This window comes from Sapajus apella, unplaced genomic scaffold, assembly GCF_009761245.1.
Source record: "Sapajus apella isolate SASKATOON/1434 unplaced genomic scaffold, GSC_monkey_1.0 scaffold6, whole genome shotgun sequence".
Classification (NCBI taxonomy): domain Eukaryota; kingdom Metazoa; phylum Chordata; class Mammalia; order Primates; family Cebidae; genus Sapajus; species Sapajus apella.
Window position 1 is genome coordinate 28935446 of NW_022436946.1, and position 21490 is coordinate 28956935.

At 34.2% G+C, this 21490-nt stretch overlaps 1 long non-coding RNA gene across 1 annotated transcript; it reads left to right on the top strand.

Moving 5' to 3' along the window:
* Positions 1–263: 263 nt before the first annotated feature.
* Positions 264–21273, top strand: LOC116549374. The gene is made up of 3 exons (XR_004267833.1): positions 264–377; positions 7004–7007; positions 21261–21273. It is a non-coding gene; the product is annotated as an uncharacterized LOC116549374 (long non-coding RNA).
* The last annotated feature ends 217 nt before the right edge of the window (positions 21274–21490 follow it).

Below are 21490 nucleotides of genomic sequence, written 5' to 3' on the forward strand. Positions count from 1 at the left end.
TGCTTGATCAATTCGAGTGTTAAAACCTGTGCATACTTCTCAAAGTTCTCTTATTGTATTCTTCAGTTCCATTAATTCACTTACGTTCCTCTCTAAATTGTCCATTCTCTTTAGGATTTCGTCAAACCTTTTTTCAGGGTTCTTAGTTTCCTTACATTGGGCTAGAACATATTCCTTTAATTCACAGAAGTTTCTTATTATCCAATTTCTGAAGCCTAATTCTGTTATTGGAACGCACTCATTCACCATCAAACCTTGTTCCCTTGTTGATGAGGAACTGTGATCCCCTGTGGAGGGAGAAGCATTCTGATTTTGAGTATTCTCAGCCTTTTTATGCTGTTTTCTTCCCGTCATTGTAAATCTATCCACCTGTCATCGTAATTACCGACTTTCAAATTAGGTCTCTGAGTGGATGTCCAACTTGTTGATTCCCAGCGCCGAAATCCAAGCAACCCACTGCCCCGGCCAAAACAGCAGTGCCAAGACTCCTGGTGCTTTTCTGCCCTGGAATCTCCGGTCTGGCTTCCCTCCTGGGTCCCCCTTTCAATCAGCTGAATGGGCGACTCTGCCTTCCCGGAGCTCCAAACATCGACCAATAAGGGAACCTGACCCGTTCACTCCTCACCGGGAACCGCCCGGCTGGCCACAAGAGCCGTGCTGCCGACCAGTGGGGCTCCTCCGCTGGGAATCTCCTGGTCCGTCAGCAAAAAAAAATTCATCTGAAAGTGTGGTGTCCTCTCGTTCTCTGTGCTTTCACTGGGAGCTACAATCCCGAGCTGCTAGTAATCGGCCATCTTGGATCTCTCTTGGCTATTCCTTTTTTTATCACTATTCTTGAATTTAATGTAAGTGAATCATACAGAATACTGTATTCTTTTAAGCCGATCTCTCTCTCTCTCTCTCTCTCTGTCTCTCTCTCTTTCTGTGCATGTGTCTGTGATAGCATTAACTTGGCAATAATTCCCAGTATGTTATTCCATGTAAAGTTTATAATCTACTTTTCTGGCTCCAGGAAAAAAACAAACTGATGGTAATGTCATTAGAATTGAATTAAATTTATGGATTATCTTGGAATGAATGGACATATTTGTAATGTTGCTTATTCTTTATGACATGGTGAACGTTTCTACTTATTAAAGTCTCTTTTGTGTGTGTGTATTTCAGTACTTACAGTTTCTGTACCTGTATTTTTGTTTGCCATTATATGTGGAATTTCTTTCTTTATAAAGAAAAGGATAGTAGGAATCCTTTTCTTTTTCTTACTTTAGTTACTTCAATTCAGTTACTGTTTTTATATAGGGATGCTACCTGTTTACCTGCTAGGTTTATATTCTTATACTTAATTTCCCTATTTTTATAACAATTTTTCTTTCTTTTTTTGAGACAGAATCTTACTCTGTCACCCAGGCTGGAGTGCAGTGTCCTGATCTCGGCTCACTGCAATATCTGCCTCCTGGGTTCAAACGATTCTCTTGCCTCAGTCTTCTGAATAGCTAAGATTAAAGGCACACACGACTACACCCAGCTAATTGTTTTGTACTTTTAGTAGAGACAGGGTTTCACCATGTTGGCCATGCTGGTTTCGAACTCCTGACTGCAAGCGATCCACCTGCCTCAGCCTCACAAAGTGCAGGGATTACAGGCCTGAGCCACTGTGCCCAGCCATAACAATTTTTCTGTTAATATTTTTGATAGAAAATTTATAGATACATAATAATTTTCCCATAAATAGGAGTTTATGTGGCCCTTTAAAAATTCTTGAATTTAGTTGCTTTCACTTGTCAATTATTTTAGTTCAATGTTTGATTATAGTGAAGATAGTAAGAATCCTTTTCTTTGTTTTACTTTAGCAGGAATACTTCTATTATTTCACCTAATGTGCAATAATGGTGTGTGTGTGTGTGTGTGTGTGTGTGTGTGTGTGTGTGTGTGTGTGTGTTAGGAAAGCTAAGAAGTAACTTTCTATTTTATTGAATGCTTTTAACATGAAAGGATTGTGAATGTTGTCAAGTGGCTTATAAGATCTGAAGAGACATTCATAATGCTTTTTCTTCTTAGATCTATTACAGTGATAGATTAAATTAATGGCTTTCTTAATATTGATCCATTCTTGCACTTCTGGAATAAACCCCTCATGATCTTTATATATTAATTTTTAATATGATGTTGGATTCACTTGGCTAATATTTTAGATTTCTGCCCTAATATCTGTGGGACAGACTGATCAATACTGTCCTTTTTGTGTGATCATGTTTTTGTTCAAAGTCACATCATATTTGTCTCATAAAAATAACTTAAATTTTTTTTTTTTTACTTGAACAGCTCAAACAGCAATAGAATTATCTAGTCATGAAAATTCTGGTAAAACCAACTCTGTCTCCCACTTTTTCCTCTCTCTTTCAAGGGGTGTAGAGGATCTTTTACAACCTTTTCTATTCTCTACTAAAATCAATTTTTGTAAATTAGGGTTTTTAGAAACTATGCATTACTACAGTTGAGGAAATAACTGGATATAAATCTATGAGACCTATTTCACTGATGGTGTTGCTTAGGTTTTCTCTACTCCTCTAAGTATCCTGCCCACTTTTTCCATCTTCAAGTGAGAGAACGGTGGTGTTTATCATTTGTTTTTTAATATTTAGTTCCAGTAAGACTAAAGTTTCTGCTCTATGAAAGTTGTTGCTTTCATTGGATTCAAAAATAGTAATAATTATTGTGTTTTCATGGTGAATTGTCTTAGTTTTATAAAGTATCCTTTGTCATTTTTAACATTTCTTTATTTCTAAGTTTTATTGTGTTGGATAAAAAGATTTTGACTCTTGCTTTCTCTTTATTTGCATTTATTATATCTCTAGCTATCTTTCTGTCTTATGAGGTATATAATTAGATTTTGCTTTGTTAGTTTATATGAACAACTTGCTTATTCTTCTAATAGGTGTATTATGTCCAATTACATATATTGGAATGATCAATATGTTCGCTTTCAGTCCTATAATATTTTATTTCAGATATATAACACACACATATTTGTGTGTGCATGTGTCTACTCCCATTGTCTTGAAAGTCTGGATTCTCTCTCACTTTCCTGTAACTAATGTAAGATGCAGACTTCAGTTCCACTGAAATGGTTCTCATTTGTGAAGGATCTCAGGGTCCATAATATTTGTTCTACACCACAGCTTTGATTCCTGGTACAGGATCATGGGTTTAAACACCCAGGCTCACCAACTTTCAAAAATCTGCTTTCCCTTTTTTGTGATTCTTGTTTACAAGTAGATTGAATCTGCTCTCCGTTTTAAATTTTTCTTATTATTTTATTCTCTTTATCATTTTCTTTTGAATTTTTAGAATATATTTGTGCTTTATTTGGCTAATTTAATTTTGTTGATTATTCAACGTTTTGCTATTGTCTCTCATAAATTTTTTAAGTTAGTTGATCATTTCATCATATTTATACTCTCTTTAATGATCTCAATTTATTTTCTCTTCATAATTGCTGGCCTAATTTCTCAGATGCAATGCTGCTTTGACTATTTTTGAAAACACTAGAAATTTTCTACATATTTCTCCCTTCTCTTCTTTTTTACCATTTATTTCAGAGAGACAGAATTTTCAAACAGGTCCTATACAGAACCACAGTGCTTATCTTTTGTAAGTATGGTGACTTGTTTCCATTTCTATGTCCTTAAAGGAAAGGATCTGAACATTTATACATTCTCAGATTTGATTGAAAGGAAATTTGAGTTGAAAGCTATTCCTCAGAATCTTGTGGATATCAATCTATATCCAATAGGCCAAGAAGCACAGACAGTGTAAAATTTAGAATTGTGTTACTTTCATGATAATATTTTAGAAACTTAACTACTTGGTGAAATGGAGAGAGATGTGGTCCAGAATTTAATTAAAGTGGCAGTTGATACAGATAGCTAATGTATTTCTAATTGTTGCTTGTCACGATTGCTGAAATTTGAAAATGATGGTGACTGACAAAACTTCGCTGACTGACAAAACTATCTTTATGTCATGTGTAATGTAGAAAAAAATGCTGTCATAAAATCTTGATTCAAGGATATTTTATACAGTGACTGTGGGATTGATGTGCTCCTCCCATAAGCTCACTGCCCACTTTGCCTGCTATGACTTTTAGGTTTCACATTCCACATTCTGGGACGGTGCCTTTCACTTATTTCCAGCAAAGATACTCTCTCACAGGATGAGAGTTTTGAATGAGTCCTTCCTTCATTCTGGTCTCTTGTGTCCTGTATCTCACAGAAATTCCTTAACATTTTTGCAAGTGAAATACATTCTCTCTTATTTTCTTTATTTCTGGAAATTTCCTTCAGTTTCTGGGGAGAAAGAATTAGATTCTATCACATTATGATCTACTTCCTGTGCTCAGAATATTACATTTGAAGTCAGTGGAAGATATGAGTATTAAGACATCCTCAAAAGCAAGTATGCTCACTCCTTACTTTTCAAGTTTAAAATTAAGCTAAGACAACCAAAGACTATCAGATTTGTTGATGACATTATATGTAATTCCTTTGTTAGTGTGAAAGCTGGGTCGGTATCAATAGTCAATGGCAGTTCCTTTCAAATATTAACACTTATTTTCAAAGGATAGTATCAGTTGTAAAAATGAATGTATTGTCTCAATATTTAATTCAGCCATATACTTCTACTCAATTAATTAATTATTTAATATCCTTAAAACACTCCTGAAAAAGAAAACAAATTAATATGCAAGCATGGTTCATGTAATCATTTGTAAATATGGCCCTTAAGACCCAATGTACTTTTCAAAAGCTATAAAGTCATGTTTGTTAACAACATTTAGATAGCATATATATATTTTTTCAAGGTTTCTTATATTAATAAACTATAGAAAAAAAAACATGGCTCATATTATATATGATTTTATTTTTGTAATTTTCAAATAGAGCTATTTTTCTTCTTAAAGGAGCTTATTCTTTGCCTATACCCAGAGAATTTTAGGTAGGAAGAGACCAAAGAGGCCACTTCGCATTTTATAAATGAGAATATTAAAGTTAATTGAGGAGCGGAATTTGGGTAGGAACCCATATCCTTTGATTTAAAGCCTTGTCGACTTTCAAAAGCATGAAGGCTATGTAGCCTCAGGGTGAAATAGCTTTTGGTCAGGATTTCTTAAGTCTAATCAGCCTGGTCTGTGGAGGAGCTGCAGCATATGTATGAGCTTCTTGGCATTGTAGGAAAGTCTGTGTGCTTGTGTTTGTGTGCATTTTTCTTGGAATGGCTTTCATTACCTTCTTAAATGAGGTCAGTGACTTCTCAAAGGTTAATAAATATTGCTGAATATTAATAAAAGCTTCAATAATAGTAAATGCTTTAAAATTTATCACAATATGGAGGGAAATTATGTAAATAAGAGCAAATTCAGAATGGCTGGTATTATAAAGTTATATATTTTTATATGTAAACTTAAAGAGAAATGTTATACATATAGTATATACTGCATAGAAAATAACAAGGTCCTTTAGCAGATATTTCTGATGATAAATTTAGTATTCAGTCATATACTTGCAAAATATCTTCTTAGTAAATATAAAGTGAACAAAATATATTTATGTATCTTATTTAATAATTTAAAAATTCCATCATCTTGTTTTAACTTACTTATGTACAGTAGGGATGGTGCTTCTCTAATCTATTTGGTGGGGGCAGGGGGAGACAGAAGTAGGGTGTGTGGGGTGAGTGGAAGAGAGAAGGAGACATTTTCTATCTCTTGATTTTGTTTAACTTTGGTCTCAATGAAAGCCTCAGGGCTTAAGATAAAACAGTAGATAAACAACAAAAATGTAGTGCATATTAATCCTTCTGGGCCAATGTTTCATAATATATCTATTATTCACAGTAGATTTCATATCAATAAAAATTTAATTCTCATTCTCAAAGAGTAAACAGGAATTTCTGAGTCTCTTGAGTTATTCCATAATTCATATTCTGATGGTTCATCAACAATAGTGCCAGCCAATGCACAGACATCAGTCAGGATACTCCTTTCATGGAAGATCACTTCCTCTTAATAATTCCTGCCAGTGCACTTGCAACTAGTTACCCAACTATTTGTGGTAATTGGAATACCTTGCGTGCTTGTGTGCATTCATTTGAAACTCCAATCTTGCTCAGTTAAGATCAGAAGATGTGTGTGTGTGTGTGTGTGTGTGTGTGTGTGTGTGTATGTATACAAAAAAAGATATATATACAAAATATATTTATTAACCTAATACACATATGTGTATGTATATACACACATATAAATATATATGGCCATATATATGAAAGGTGATGATATATACACATATATTTGTGATCAAAGATGGCTTGTCAATCTTCTCTGAGTGAAAATCACATTATAATTTCCTTTCAAGCAGGTGTGGTGGCCCATGCTTGTAATCTCACCGCTTTGGCAGGCCAAGGTGGAAGGATAGCTTGAGCCCAGGAGTTTGAGACCAGCCTGGGCAACATAATGAAATTCTGTCTCTACAAGGTGTTATTATTATTATTATTAGCCAGGTGTGGTGGCATGTGCCTGTGGTTGCAGCTACTTGAGAGTTTGAATTGGGAGAATCACCTGCGCCCAGGAGGTTGAGGCTGCAATGAGCCATGATTGCGCCACTGCACTTTAAACTGAGCGACCCATCGAGACCCTGTGCTAAAAAAATAAATACACAATTTCCTTACAAAGTACTTCTCAAGAATATTGAACTTAATCTGTGGACTCCAGTTAAAAGCAAACAAAATCCATCTGAAATATAAATACATTCCCTAATGAAAAGAAGCATCAACACAGAAAGTCTTCATATATGTAGCATTGTGATTTAGGAGATATAGCAAATTATCTAATTGATATTTGTAATGCCTTAATTTCTATTCTGCCCTTTGTAATTCTTACAACAAAATTTCAGATTAATGAAAATATTAAATGTAATTATCAGAAATTATTGCTTTTTATATATCTTAGTTTGGTCTTCCATAACAAAATCTCTTGGACAGGTGGCTTAAACAACAAATATTTATTTCTTATAGTTCTGGAGGCCTGGAAGTTGAAAGTGAAGGTGCCAGTAGAGTGCCTGGTGATGCCTACCCTCTGTTTTGCAGCTGGCTCTCTTCTAATTGTGTCCTCACATGGTAGAAAACAGAGAGGAAGCAAGCTTTTTTCTTGTGTCTCTCTTGTCAGGGCGTTAACCCCATCAGAAGGATTCCACCTTCAATACTTAATTCCTTACCAAGGCCCTTTCTTCAGATGCCATCACACTGGGGATTAGGGTTTTAACATATGAAATTGGGGGAGTTAGGGTAACCATCCAATAAAAGCTAATACTTCTTAAAAGAATTACATTGTAATTTGTGATTTTTTTAAACAGTCTCATTTAATTGTATCCTTTGAGGTAGGTGCTATTATTTCTACCTGAAAGACTGAAAAATTAAGCTTCATAAAGGTGAAACAGTTTTCCAGTGTCCCTTACTAGTAATAAGAGGCAGGATATACTCTCACAGTGGAAGCAAGTGGGTTGGCCAGAGGAGAAATGCAAAATTGACCTTAGCCACTTGAATATATGGGAGAGATGTGCTTATTTGTGATTAATTTATTAATTGAGGTTGTGGAAGAAATTAGAGCATTAGCAGTATGCTCCAAAAAATTCCAGTAATGGGGAATTTATTTTGCCTTATGCTGAATTTCTCACTCTGTTTATCTTCTATTCCAGCGTAGATCATTAAGTAGCAAATAGGTCAAAAGCACTTTTATTTGCAAAAGCCCTTTAAAGCATGTTTTTATAAATTTATCCTCCTAAAATTAACAAAACAAAATAATTCTTTAGACTGGTTTAATTTATTCTTCATTTTGCTTAATGTTGACTATTACATTGGTGATTGGCATCAAAATGTAAAAGACGGTGTTACTAGTGTATTCTATTTTTAGAAATATAGATATTACATACTATGTGTATGATTTTGCAAAATAATTTTAGCTTTTGATTAGTGGGACCCTCTGAACATAGCACTGTAGATGTGCCATACTACCCTGTGGGCAGACAATATATCTATAATCTTTTTAAGTATTTTGCAAATGCAACTTATAGGTATCAGTCAAAAAGGGTGAATGAAACAAGTTGAACTCATTATCATTCTTGGGGAGAAAAAAGTGTATCTGATAATGATGACTGAGAAACACAGAAGATTCATAATTTGAAAGCATATGTTTTTTATTTTGTTTTTTTTTTAGTAAGGTATGGGAGCCACTGTTTTCTTTTTATGTATGCGAAGATAAGAAACCTTTTAAAATTGTTGTATGTAATATGCATTCATAAGTATCATTTGACCAGTTTGGGGTAATGATTAAAGTTTCAGATAAACACTGGCTTGTCCTAAGCATCTTTAAATGTGTTTCTATGTCCTCTTTTCCATTTGCCTTCTGAACAATAAAGACAAAATTTAATCAAGGTATATTATATGTGTGGCTGATTAGTATGTGGCTGAAGTACGGCCATGTGCTGCTTGCAACACATATTAGTGCCTCTGCCACTTTTCCAAACATTAATAAGCATTTTAATATTTTATAAGCCAAGCTCTAAATTATGGAAAATAAATCTGAACACTATTAATACCCAATGGGGCACATTAAAAAAGGGGGGAAGCATGAACTATTGTGTAGCTGAGTACTTAACTCAGGAAATTATAATATTTTTTTACCAGTATGGAAGACCTCAGTGAGCCTAGGAGAGTGCTTGGGCTTTCTAGAAAGAGCTGATATGTCATGGATGTATTTGAGCACTGTTGAAAACGATAAAAATGCATGCTCAATTCATCTCATTGGTGTATCAAAGAGAAACAGCTGCAGAAGCTGTCTGAAATCATAAGGTCTGACTACTTCTGTGCTTTAATCCATCATGTGAGGATTTGCACTGAGTCTTAATACTGTATCACTAGTTTTAGTAACATCTTGGCAAGTGCTTAGAAAGAGGACAATACATGGACAGGAAGACATTTAAACATATATTTGTTTCTAAATTGCAGACAAAGAGCTGAATAAGGTGATGATGCCTCACTTATTTTCCACTTCCCCTTTACTTCACAATATGCAAGGATATGCTTAGAACAGTGAGCGTACAACTTGTAAGCAGTGAGTTAAAACTCAATTTTTAAGTAGGACTATTTGAACTTGCAAAGCTCAACTCAATATGAGTATTTCATAGAAGTTGATAAGACTTCTCCATCTCCTTATAATTCAAAATAATAGCAGAAAAAAATCAAGTTTATAGGTGTTATATACTTCTGCTGGTTCAAAATAGCCATTATTTGTGGTTTAAAAATATAGAATAATATTCTAGTGAAAAGGCTAGATATGAAAATTAAAGAGTAGATTTAAAAAATATCTTTTAACTCATCTTTATCTACCATTAGTCACATTTTAAAGTAAATATTGCTTTTTTCTTTGATACCATTGTGTGTTCTGTTGATAGTGATGTTTGATATAAAGCATATTTGTGTTTCCGTTATTTTCTAACTTAAAACATATATTGAGTAATATTCATCAGTTATGCATATAATCCAGTTAATTGCCCAATTAAAACATGCTGGCTTGCAGATAGGCCCTAACTGTAAGCACGCTTTCTTCCAGAGGTCTCTGTACACGCTATACCTTTTGCTCCCCCTTTAGAGACAAACTTTCTGAGAAGCCCTTCTTGATCCCCACATTGGAGGAAGTGAGGCGGGGCTCTATGATTGACTTTTCAAGATTGCTCATGCGCATGGCTGACAAGTGGGCATTTGCTGTTAGGTATGGCCTAGAGGTATTGGTTCTTCCCCATGTATGTCTCTTCACTGCTGCTTTGGCTTCCTTACATCAAGATAGCTGAAATTCAAGAGTGAGGGTCTGGATAGACAGGGAGTAGAAGCTTCCACTTCCTTAAACCTTGGGCCTTAAAGCTAGCATAATGAACATAATGTTACTTTTGCCAAATTCTTCTGTAAGATGTGTTATAGATCCACGAATCTTTCCTTCACAGCCCCTTTCACAGTTTGTCATTACACAGATATTTGCATGAGATTTTTCTTTATTTTTTATCTCCCCATTTGATTATGTGAGGAGGGTTGGGGTCTTCTTTAATTTCTTTCACTACTATGTCTCAAACGTTTAAATTAATGACTAAAATATAAAGATGATTTACACTTTTTTTTAATAAATAAGTGGAATGCATTCTACATTTTGCTCATTTACTTGAGAGAGAAGACACATTTTTGTAGTATTTAATTCATGTTAGGTTCTGACTTTAGGCTGAATTGAGTAGTTCACTTTCTAGATTGAACAAGCTTTCTTAATTTTTCCAAGTTAAATACACCATTTCATTTCAAATTTTCTATATATCACCGAGTTTTTCATTCTAGGATAATTTGTTTTTTCAAATTTTATATTAATTTTGACTTTATTGATAATGGAAATACAAATACAGTTAAGTATATAGAACTTTTAATTTTAAAAGTATTTTTCTTGTATTACAATAATATATGCAGTCAGTCAGATATTTTAGATGAGAGCTTTCAACTTTGGATAAAAATGGAAAAGCTGGGGATCTTTTAAAAAGTACTGGTGCAGCCTGAGTCCCACACCCAGATTCTGATTTAATTGGCCTGAAATACATACTGAAAATTTGTATTAAGTGTCCGTAAATAGTTATAATATTCAACCATCTTTGAGAACCACTGCTTTAACCAGTTCATCAAAATCTTCCCTTCTTGGGTATTAATGGGATTTGGTTATTTGTATTTTTTAAAAACCCCTATAAGATTCTAATCACCACAGTAAGAATCACTGCTTTAGACAAGTATTATTTGCCTTTTATATTTATTTCATATCAAGTGATCCTTCACTTTATGTCTTTCAAAAGACTTCTTTCACAAATAATATATGCTTTAAAAATACCAACCTGTTTATTATGTTTTATATTATTATTTGATGCTCAATATATTTTTAGCCCCATTGCTTATATTAAATATGAATGAAGTAATTAATTACACTCTTAAAAGTATCTGTGTCTTTTCTTTGCAAATGTTATGACTTCTTTGGTACATATTTACTGCACTGATGGGTTATGCAATATATGTAGAATAATTGTTGAGACCATGACTTTATGTTGCTGGGCTCAGTGACTGAGATTATTGACCAGTAAGTCAACTAGTAGGCCAGTTACACAAAGTAAATTGTTGCACATATAAGGTAATTTGAAAGAGCAAACGTCCCAAAAGATGAGAAATGCATGCTGCCATTTTTACAAGACTCGGGCCTGGAAGTTAGCACGTGCAGTTTATTCCAGTGTTCAAACAATCAAAGGGCCCAGGTTCAAGAAGAGGGTATATAGACCCTATCTTTCAGTGGGAGGACTCTAAAAATAATGTGGGTCTATTTTAAAAATTGCCACAAGAGCACAATGAAAAAGTGCACAGAGTTAACATTTTCTTGTAATCTGGTGAATTAAGTAGTAAGATGGAGCCTCTAAAAGCAACCATGATTTGGGTATTATAAAAAGGACATCTTATACACATCAGGTTGCTGACAATAGACAAATAAACAGGACGAATACTAAATTAAGGTTGATACCAAAAGAAATGGGTGAAACACTGAAGCTGGTTTTTCCCTAGAGGGCATTTACAAAACTGAGTGAGTCTGTGTTTCATGGGGCTTAGAGGATAGGACATAAAAACACAAGGTAAGAAAAGGCAAACTAGTAATAACTAACCACTCTAAAGGCCAAAGAAAATCACCTGTTCTGAACATTGGTGCTGACTGGTGCTGTAAAAACTTATCCTGGGGTGGGCGTAAAAAAAAAAAAAAAAAAAAAAAAACTTATCCTGAGCACTAGCAAAAAAAAAAAAAAAGCCGTTTTTATCCATATTTGGAGCATGGATACCCAGAATTATGATAAATTGATAATGTTCTGAACACTTCAGTGGATAGATAAAATATAGCATCGTCATAAAACAGAGCAATATACATCAATTAAAAAAGAAAAATATAGCTTCCTAAACATGAAGGGGCGTATTGAGAGAAAGAAGCCAGTCACACCACTATACATCCTGTGTAATACAGTTTATGAATTTCAAAACTAGGCAGAACTAAAATATATTGTTTGGAGATGCATAATTGGGTGGAATAACTAGGAAAAGAATTAGTAAATGAATCCCACAAAAATGACAATAGTCGACATTCAAAGCCAGGTGAGAGAAGGTTAAAACCAATTAAGGCAAATTAAAAAATATAAGTTATTGGTAGAAAACTATAATTCACTTCTTTCAGTTATTAATATAGCAAAAGACAAGACTAATGCAATTAACTAGTTTCAGATTAAGAATGTAGTAGAACATTGTACCTAGAAGTAGCGGAATACATCTATTAAATTGCACAATGAGCATTATGAAAGTTGGCCATTCACCAGGCTATAAAGTGTCAACCAATTTCAAAAGTTTGAATCATAAAGACCTTATCCTTGGACTTTCATGCAATTAAATTTAATATAAATAAAGTTAATTCAAAAACATACATATATTTGAAAATAAACACATGATATGGGAAAAAAAGGAAAAATAGAAATCAGAAAATATTTAAAATCAAACAATAATGAAAATAGCACATATGAGTATTGATGATATATAGCTATAGCACAGCTAAAGGGGAAAATCTAGACTCATATTCTCATAGTAGAAAAAAGAAATTAATTATCTGTAGAAATTAGGGAAAAATCAGAATAATGGCAATGAAACTAGAAACAAGAAAAGATAAAAGGCAGAAATGAATAAAATAGAAGAGAAATGTGAAATAAAGATTATCATCAGCAAAGGCCAAACTTTGTTTTTTTGTATATTTCAGTAGCTTTTAGGGTATAAGTGGTTTTTGGTTAATAGATGAATCATTTAGTGGTGATTTCTGAGGTATTAGTGCACGTGTTACCTGAGTAGTGTACATTGTACCTAATGTGTAGCTTTTTATCTCTGCCTTCATCCCACCTTCCCCATTCTGAGTGTCTAAAGTTCATTATTGCACTCTGTTTGCTTTTGAATACTTAGAGCTTGGCTCCCACTTATAAGTGAGAACATATAGTTTTTGGTTTTCCACTCCTATGTTACTTTGTTTAGAATAATGGCCTCCAGCTCCATCCAAATTGCTTCAAAGCACATTATTTTGTTTGTTTTAATGGCTGAGTAATAGTCCATGATGTGTGTGTGTGTGTGCGTGTGTGTACATTTTCTTTATCCACTCATTAGTTGATGGACACTTAGGTTGGTTCCACATCTTTACAATTGTGACTTGTACTGCTATAAACATACATGTTCCAGTGTCTTTTTGAGATAAGAACTTCTTTTGCTTTGGGTAGATACCCAGTAGTGAGATTGCTGGATCCATCGGTAGGTCTACTTTTAGCTTTTTAAGGACTCTTTATACTGTTTTACATAGAGATTGTACTAATTTACATTTTCATACTCTGTATACACATTCACTTCTCAACACATCTATGCCAACATCTATGTATTTCACTTTGAATAATGGACATTCTTGAAGGAATAAGGTGGTACTTCATTGTGGTTTTAAATTACATTTCCCTGATGATTGTGATATTGAGAATTTTTCATCTACTGCCCAAAGAAATCTATGGATTTAGTGTAATTGCCATCAAAATACCAACATAAATTTTCACAGAACTAAAAAAAAATTCTAAAATTCATATGGAACCAAAACTTCATTATTTGAAAGCATTATAAAATTGATAAACCTCTAGCAGCCTTAATGGAGAGAGAGAGTAAGAGAAGACAATTAATACAGAATTGAAAATGCTATTGATAATTATAGCTGTAATAGATACTAAATATATAATAAGACACTGAAGACAACTTTATGTCAAAAACATCAAATGTAGATAAACTGCATGTATTCTTTGAAAAATGCAATTTAACAAAAGCAACTCAAGAACAGAATTCCTGAATAGTTTTATGATGATTAAAAAATAACTCACTTTAAATGGGACCCTGATCCACTCCCCCTCATCAGGTGGGTCCTCCCAGCCAGGTCCTTCCGGCCAGAGTTTCCAGCCACTGCCTGAGTTCTATGGGGTTCACAGTGTTACAAATTTTCCCTGGGACCAAGTGACTGAGGGATGGAGTAGGCCACCACTTTGGTTATTTTGGCTATGCAGCCAGTCCAGCCTGTGGGCCTTGGGAAGCCCAGACCAACAGGGGATGAAAGGATCCCCAACACAGCACAGCTGCTCTACCAAAAAGCAGCCAGACTGCTTCTTTAAGCAGGTCCCTGATCCTGTTCCTCCTGACTGGGTAAGACCTCACAGCTGAGTCTCCAGCCACCTCCTACAGATACATTCAATCTGCCAATGGTTCAATACTTTCCTGGGATGGAACTTCCAGGGGAAGGATCAGGCTGTTTTACAGCCTTCACTTGTGAGATCTCTAGTTATGGAAAGAATTTTGAGGCAGCTAGGGTCTGGAGTGGATGCCCAGCAAACTGCAGCAGGCCTATGGAAGAGTGGTCAGACAGTTAAAAGAAAACCAAGCAAGCAAACAAACAACAATAACATCAAAGAAAAACCACAAAAGCCCTATCCAAAGGTCAGCAGCCTCAAAGATCAAAGATAGATAAGCCCACAAAGATGAGAATGAATCAACACAAAAACAATGAAGATTCAAAAAGCCAGGGTGCCCCTTTTCCTCCAAATGACCACGACACTTTTCCAGCAAGGGCTAAGAACTGGACTGAGGCTGAGATGGCTGAAATTACAGAAGCTGGCTTCATAATGTGGGTAATAATGAACTTTGTTGAGGTAAAGGAGCACATTGTAACCCAAAGGAAAGAAGTTAAGAATCATGATAAAACAATACAGGAGCTGCCAGTCAAAATAGCCAGTTTAAAGAGAAACATAACTGACCTGTTAGAGCTGTAAAACATCACAAGAACTTCACAATGCAATCACACATATTAATAGGAGAATAGACCAAGTAGAAGAAAGGACTTCAGAGCTGTAAGACTGGTTTTCTGCATTAAGACAGGCAGACAAGAATAGAGAAAAAGGAATGAAAAAGAATTGACAAAACCTCTGAGAAATATGGGATTATGTAAAGACACAGAGTATACGACTGACTGGGGTACCTGAAAGTGATGGGATAATAGAGCCAAGTTGGAAAACACTTCAGGATATCATCCAAGAGAACCTAGCAAGAGAGGTCAGCATTCAAATTCAGGGAATACAGAGAACCAACAGTAAGATACTCTACAAGATCATCACCAAGACACATAATCATCAGATTCTGCAAGGTTGAAATGAAAGAAAAAATGTTAAGGGCTGTCAGAGAGAAAGGCCAGGTCACCTACAAAGGGAAGCCCATCAGAGCAACAGCAGACCTCTTAGCAGAAGGCCTACAAGCCAGAAGAGATTGGGGACCAATGCTCAACATTCTTAAAGAGAAGAATTTCCAACCCAGAATTTATATCCAGCCAAACTAAGCTTTATAAGTGAAGAAAAAATAAAATCCTTTTCAGGCAAGCAAATGCGGAGGGAATTTGTTACCATCAGGCTTGTAAAGGAAGCACTAAATATGCAAAGAAAAAAACCATTACCAGTCACTACAAAACATACTGAAGTACACAGACCAGTGACACTATTAAGTACACAGACCAGTGATACTATGAAGCGATCACATAAACAAGTCTGCAAAATAACCAGCTAACATCATGAGGACAGGATCAAATTCATACATAACAGTATTATTCTTAAATGTAAAAGGGCTAAATGCTCCAATTAAAAGACACAGAATGACGAGCTAGATACTGAATCAAGACCCATGGTATGCTGTCTCCAAGAGACCTATCCCACATGCAAAGGTACACATAGCTCAAATAAAAGGATGATGGAAAATTTACAAAGCAAAAGGAAAACAGAAAAAAGAAGGGGTTGCAATCCTAGTTTCTGACAAAATGGACTTTAAACCAACAAAGATCAAAAAAGACAAAGAAAGACATTACATAATGGTGAAGTGTTTGATTCAACAAGAAGAGTTAACTAGCCTAAATATGTATGCATTCAATATAGGAGCACCGAGATTCATGAAGCAAGTTCTTAGAGACCTTAAGAGAGGCTTAAACTCCCACACAATAGTTGTGAGAGACTTTAACACCCCACTGGCAATATTAGACAGATCATGAAGATAGAAAATTAACAAAGATATATAGGACCTCACCTCAGGACCTGAATTCAGTTCTGGATCAAGTGAACCTGATAGATATCTAGAGAACTCTCTACCCTGAAACAAAGGAATATAGATTTTTTTCTCATTGCTGCACAACACTGACTCTAAAATTGATAACAAAATCAGAAGTAAAACATTTCTCAGCAAATGCAGAAGAACTGAAATCTTAAGTCTCTCAGAACAAAGTGCAATAAAATTAGAACTCAAAATTAAGAAATTCACTCAAAACCACACAACTACAAAGAAATTGAACAACCTGCTCCTGAATGACTCTTGGGCGAATAATGAAATTAAGGCAGAAATCAAGAAGTTCTTTGAAGCTAAGGAGAACAAAGTGACGCCATATTAGGATTAGGATCTCTGGGATATAACTAAAGAGGTGTTAAGAGGGAAATTTATAGCACTTAATACCCACATCCAAAAGCTAGAAAGATCTCAAGTAAATAACCTAACATTATACCTAAAAGAACCAGAGAACCAAGAGCAAACAAACCCCAAAGATAGCAGAAGACAAGAAATAACCAATATCAGTGCTGAAATGAGGGAAATAGAGATTAAAAAAAAAACTCTTCAAAAATCAGTAATTCTAGGAGCTGCTTTTTAAAATCAATAAAATAAATAGGCCACTAGCTATCCTGATAAAGAAGAAAAGGGGAAAGATTCAAATAAACACAATTAGCAATGACAAGGGGGGAATTACCACTGATACCACAGAAATGTAACCAACCATCAGAGAATATTATAAACATCTCTATGCACATAAACTAGAATATCTAGAAGAAATGAATAAATTCTTGGATACATACACCTCACCAAGACTAAACCAGGAAGAAATCCCTGAATAGACTAATAATGAGTTCTGAAATCGAGGCAATAATAAATAGCTTACCAGGCACAAAAAGCCCAGGACCAGATGGATTCACAGCTGAATTTCACCAAAGATATAAAGAACAACAGGTATCCACCCTACTGAAACTATTTCAAACAGTTGAAAAGCAGTAACTTCCCCCAACTCATTCTGTGAGGTCAGCATCATTCTGATACCAAAACCTGGCAGAGATACAACAAATAAAGAAAACTTCAGGTCAATATTCTTGATGAACATCAATGCAAAAATCCTCAACAAAATACTGGCAAACCAAGTCCAGTAGCACTTCAAATAGCTTATCCACCACAATCAAGTTGGCTTCATCCTCAGATGCAAGGTTGGTTTAACATGCATAAATCAATAAGCATAATTTATCTCATAACAGAACTAAAGACAAAACCACATTATGATCTCAACAGACACAGAAAAAGCCTTTGAAAAAAACTCAACATCCCTTCATGTCAAAAACTCTCAATAAACTAGGTATTGAAGGAAGATACCTCAAAATAATAAAAGCTATTTGTAACAAACCCACAGTCAATATCATACTGAATGGACAAAAGCTGGAGTTATTTCCCTTGAAAAATTGGCATAAGAAAATGTTGTCCTCTCTCACCACTCCTGTTCATCATAGTATTGAAAGTTCTGGCTGGGGCAATCAGGCAAGAGAAAGAAATAAAGTTATTCAAATAGGGAGAGAGGAAGTCAAATTGTCTTTTTTTTTTTTTTTTTTTTTTTTGTAGATGACATGATCCTATATCTAGAAAATCCCTTTGTCTCAGCCAAAAAGCATCTTAAGCTGATAAGTAACTTCAGTAAAGTCTCAGAATACAAAATCAATGTGCAAAAATTGGTAGCATTCCTACACACCAATAACAGGCAAGCTGAGAGCCAAATCAAGAAGGAACTTCTGTTCACAATTGACACACAAAAAATAAAATACCTAGTTAAACAGCTAACAAAAGAAGTGAAGTACCTCTTCAAAGATAACTACAAAGCACTCCTCAAAGAAATCGGAGGTGACACAAACAAATAGAAAAACATTCCACACTCACGGATAGGAAGAATCAATTTTGAAAATGGCCATTTAATGCTATTCACATTAAACTACCATTGACATTCATCACAGACTTAGAAAAAAAAAAAACTATTTTAAAATTCATATGGAAACAAGAAAGAGCCCACATAGCCAAGACAATTCTAAGCAGAAAGAACAAAGTTGGAGGCATCATGCTACCTGACTTCAAACTATACTACAAGGCTACAGTAACCAAAACAGCATGATACCGGTACGAGAACAGATACATGGACCAATAGAACAGAATAGAGAACCCAGAAATAAGGCTGCACACATACAACCATCTCATTTTTGACAAAACTGACAAAAACAAACAATGTGGAAAGGATTTCCTATTTAATAAAAATTATGCTGGGAAAACTGACTAGCCATATGCAGAAAACTGAAACTGGACCTTTTCTGACACCCTATACAAAAATCAAGTCATGATGGATTTAAGACTTAAATGTAAAACCCACAATTATAAAAACTCTAGAAGAAAATCTGGGCAGTACCACTCAAGACATAGGCATAGGCAAAGATTTCATGACAAAGATGCCAACATCAATTGCAACAAAAGGGAAAATTAACAAATGAGATGTAATTAAAGAACTTCTGCACAGCAAAAGAAACTATCATCAGAGTGAACAGACAACCTACAGAATGGGAGAAACTTTTTGCTGTCTACTCACCTGGAAAAGGTCTAATATTCAGCGTCTACAAGGAACTTAAATTTACAAGAAAAAAAATCAAATAACCTCATCAAAAGAGTAGACAAAGAACATGAACAAACCCTTCCCAAAAGAAGACATACATACAGCCAACAAACATATGAAAAAAAGCCCAACATTACTGATCATTAAAGAAATACAACTTAAAACCACATGAGATATCATTCCACATCAGTCAAAATGACTATTATTAAAAAGTCAGAAGACAACAGATGCTGGTGAGGTTGTGGAGAAAAATGAATGCTTTTACACTGTTGGTGGGAGTATAAATTAGTTCAACCATTGTGGAAGACAGTGTGGTGATTTCCCAAAGACCTAGAGGTAGAAACACTGTTTGACCCAACAATCCCATTCCTGAGTATATATCCAAATGAATGTAAATCATTCTATTATAAATACACATGCATATGTATGTTCATTGCAACACTATTCACAATAGCAAAAACATGGAATTAACCTAAATGCCCATCAATAATAGAATGGATAAAGAAAATGTGGTACATATCCATGATATAATATTATGCAGTTGTAATAAGGAATGAGATCATGGCTTTTTTGCAGGGACATGAGTGGAGCTGGAAGCCATTATCCTCAGCTAACAATTGAATAGAAAACCAAATACAGCATGTTCACACTTATAAGTGGGTACTGAATGATGAGAACATATGGACACACGTAAGGGCACAAGACACACTGGGACCTGTCAGAGCATGGAGGTTGGGAGGAGGGAGAGCATCAGGAGTCAGGAAGAATAGCTAATGGATGCTGGATGATATATGGTCTGTGCAGCTAATCACCATGGCACATGTTTAACTATTTAACAAAACTGCACATCCTACACATGTACCCCTGAAGTTAAAAGTTTGAAATTAAAAAATATGTATTTTAATAAATATGAATAAATATTAAAAATATTTATTAAAAGTATTATGCATTTTAATAAATAAATATTAAATAAATATTTTAAAATTTAAAAAATTTTGTCAAAAATATGTATTTTAATAAATACATAAATATTTTTAATATTTATTTTTAATAAATACATAAATATTTTAAATTTTAATTTTTAAAATATTCATTTAATAAATATTTATTAAAAATAAATACATAATAATTTAAATAAACATGTATTTATTAAAATATGTATTTTATTAATATTTAATAAATAAATTAAAAATACATATTTTAGGCCGGGCGCGGTGGCTCAAGCCTGTAATCCCAGCACTTTGGGAGGCCGAGGCGGGTGGATCACGATGAGGTCAAGAGATCGAGACCATCCTGGTCAACATGGTGAGACCCCGTCTCTACCAAAAATACAAAAAATTAGTTGGGCATGGTGGTGCGTGCCTGTAATCCCAGCTACTCAGGAGGCTGAGGCAGGAGAATTGCCTGAACCCAGGAGGCGGAGGTTGCGGTGAGCCGAGATCGTGCCATTGCACTCCAGCCCGGGTAACATGAGTGAAACTCCGTCTCAAAAAAAAATAAATAAAAAAAAATAAAAATACATATTTTAATACAATAAAATATTTTTTTATTTCAGACTTTTAACTTTAGGGGTACATGTGCAGGATGTGCAGGTAAACATATTTTCACAGAAACAAATAAGTAAAATAACTTCTAGTCACTAGATTATTTTTGTGTACCCAACCATTTAACGGAAAAATAATATTAAATACAAAATAGTCAAGAATATTTTATGCAATATGGACAAAAAAGAAACTTTCCTCATTTTATGTGTCTACAATGACTTTGATACTAAAAAATAAAATGGGTAGTTGAAAGAAAAGTGCTAAAATGCATTTTTGTTTCAAAAATTTTAAATAATATATTAATAAACCAAAGCCTGAATTATGTAAAAAGATAGCATAAACATATTGGAAACATCTTGTAATGCAACTTTTGTTTAGCATTTAATAATCAATCAATGTAATTAATTACATCAGCAGATTAAAGGAGAACCCCATATAATGATTCAGGAAAGGCAGAAGTATTTGTAAAAATTGAAGGTTCATTTATGATACAAATTTGTAGCAAATTAGTAATAGACTAAAACAAAATCCTCTAGGAAGCATCATAATTAACTGTGAAACTTTGAAAATGTTCTCTTTTATATCAGGAATAAGACAAAGATGACCATGAGCACTTTTCAAAATTGTACCTAAACCTCTGGCAGACTCGGTTAGAATAATAAGCCACAAAAGAAATAAAATAGGTAATAATTAGAAAAATTTAAAAATTCTTATTTTTGTGATATGATTGTGTATGTTAAACATTACTATGACTTTATCAATACAAATACATTATAAAATAATCACAGAATTTAGCAACCTTTTGGCTAAAGAACATCAATATCTACAAATCAGTCACATTTATGTACGTGCCAAAACAGGTAATCACAATAACAATACAAAGAATATAAAGTATGTCAGAATAACTTAAGAGAAGCTATGCATGCTCTTAATGGAAAAATAATAAAACATTTTGAAAATATTGAAAAAGTATCCAGTGATGGAGATATATATCATGTTCATTGATTAGAAGTTTCAG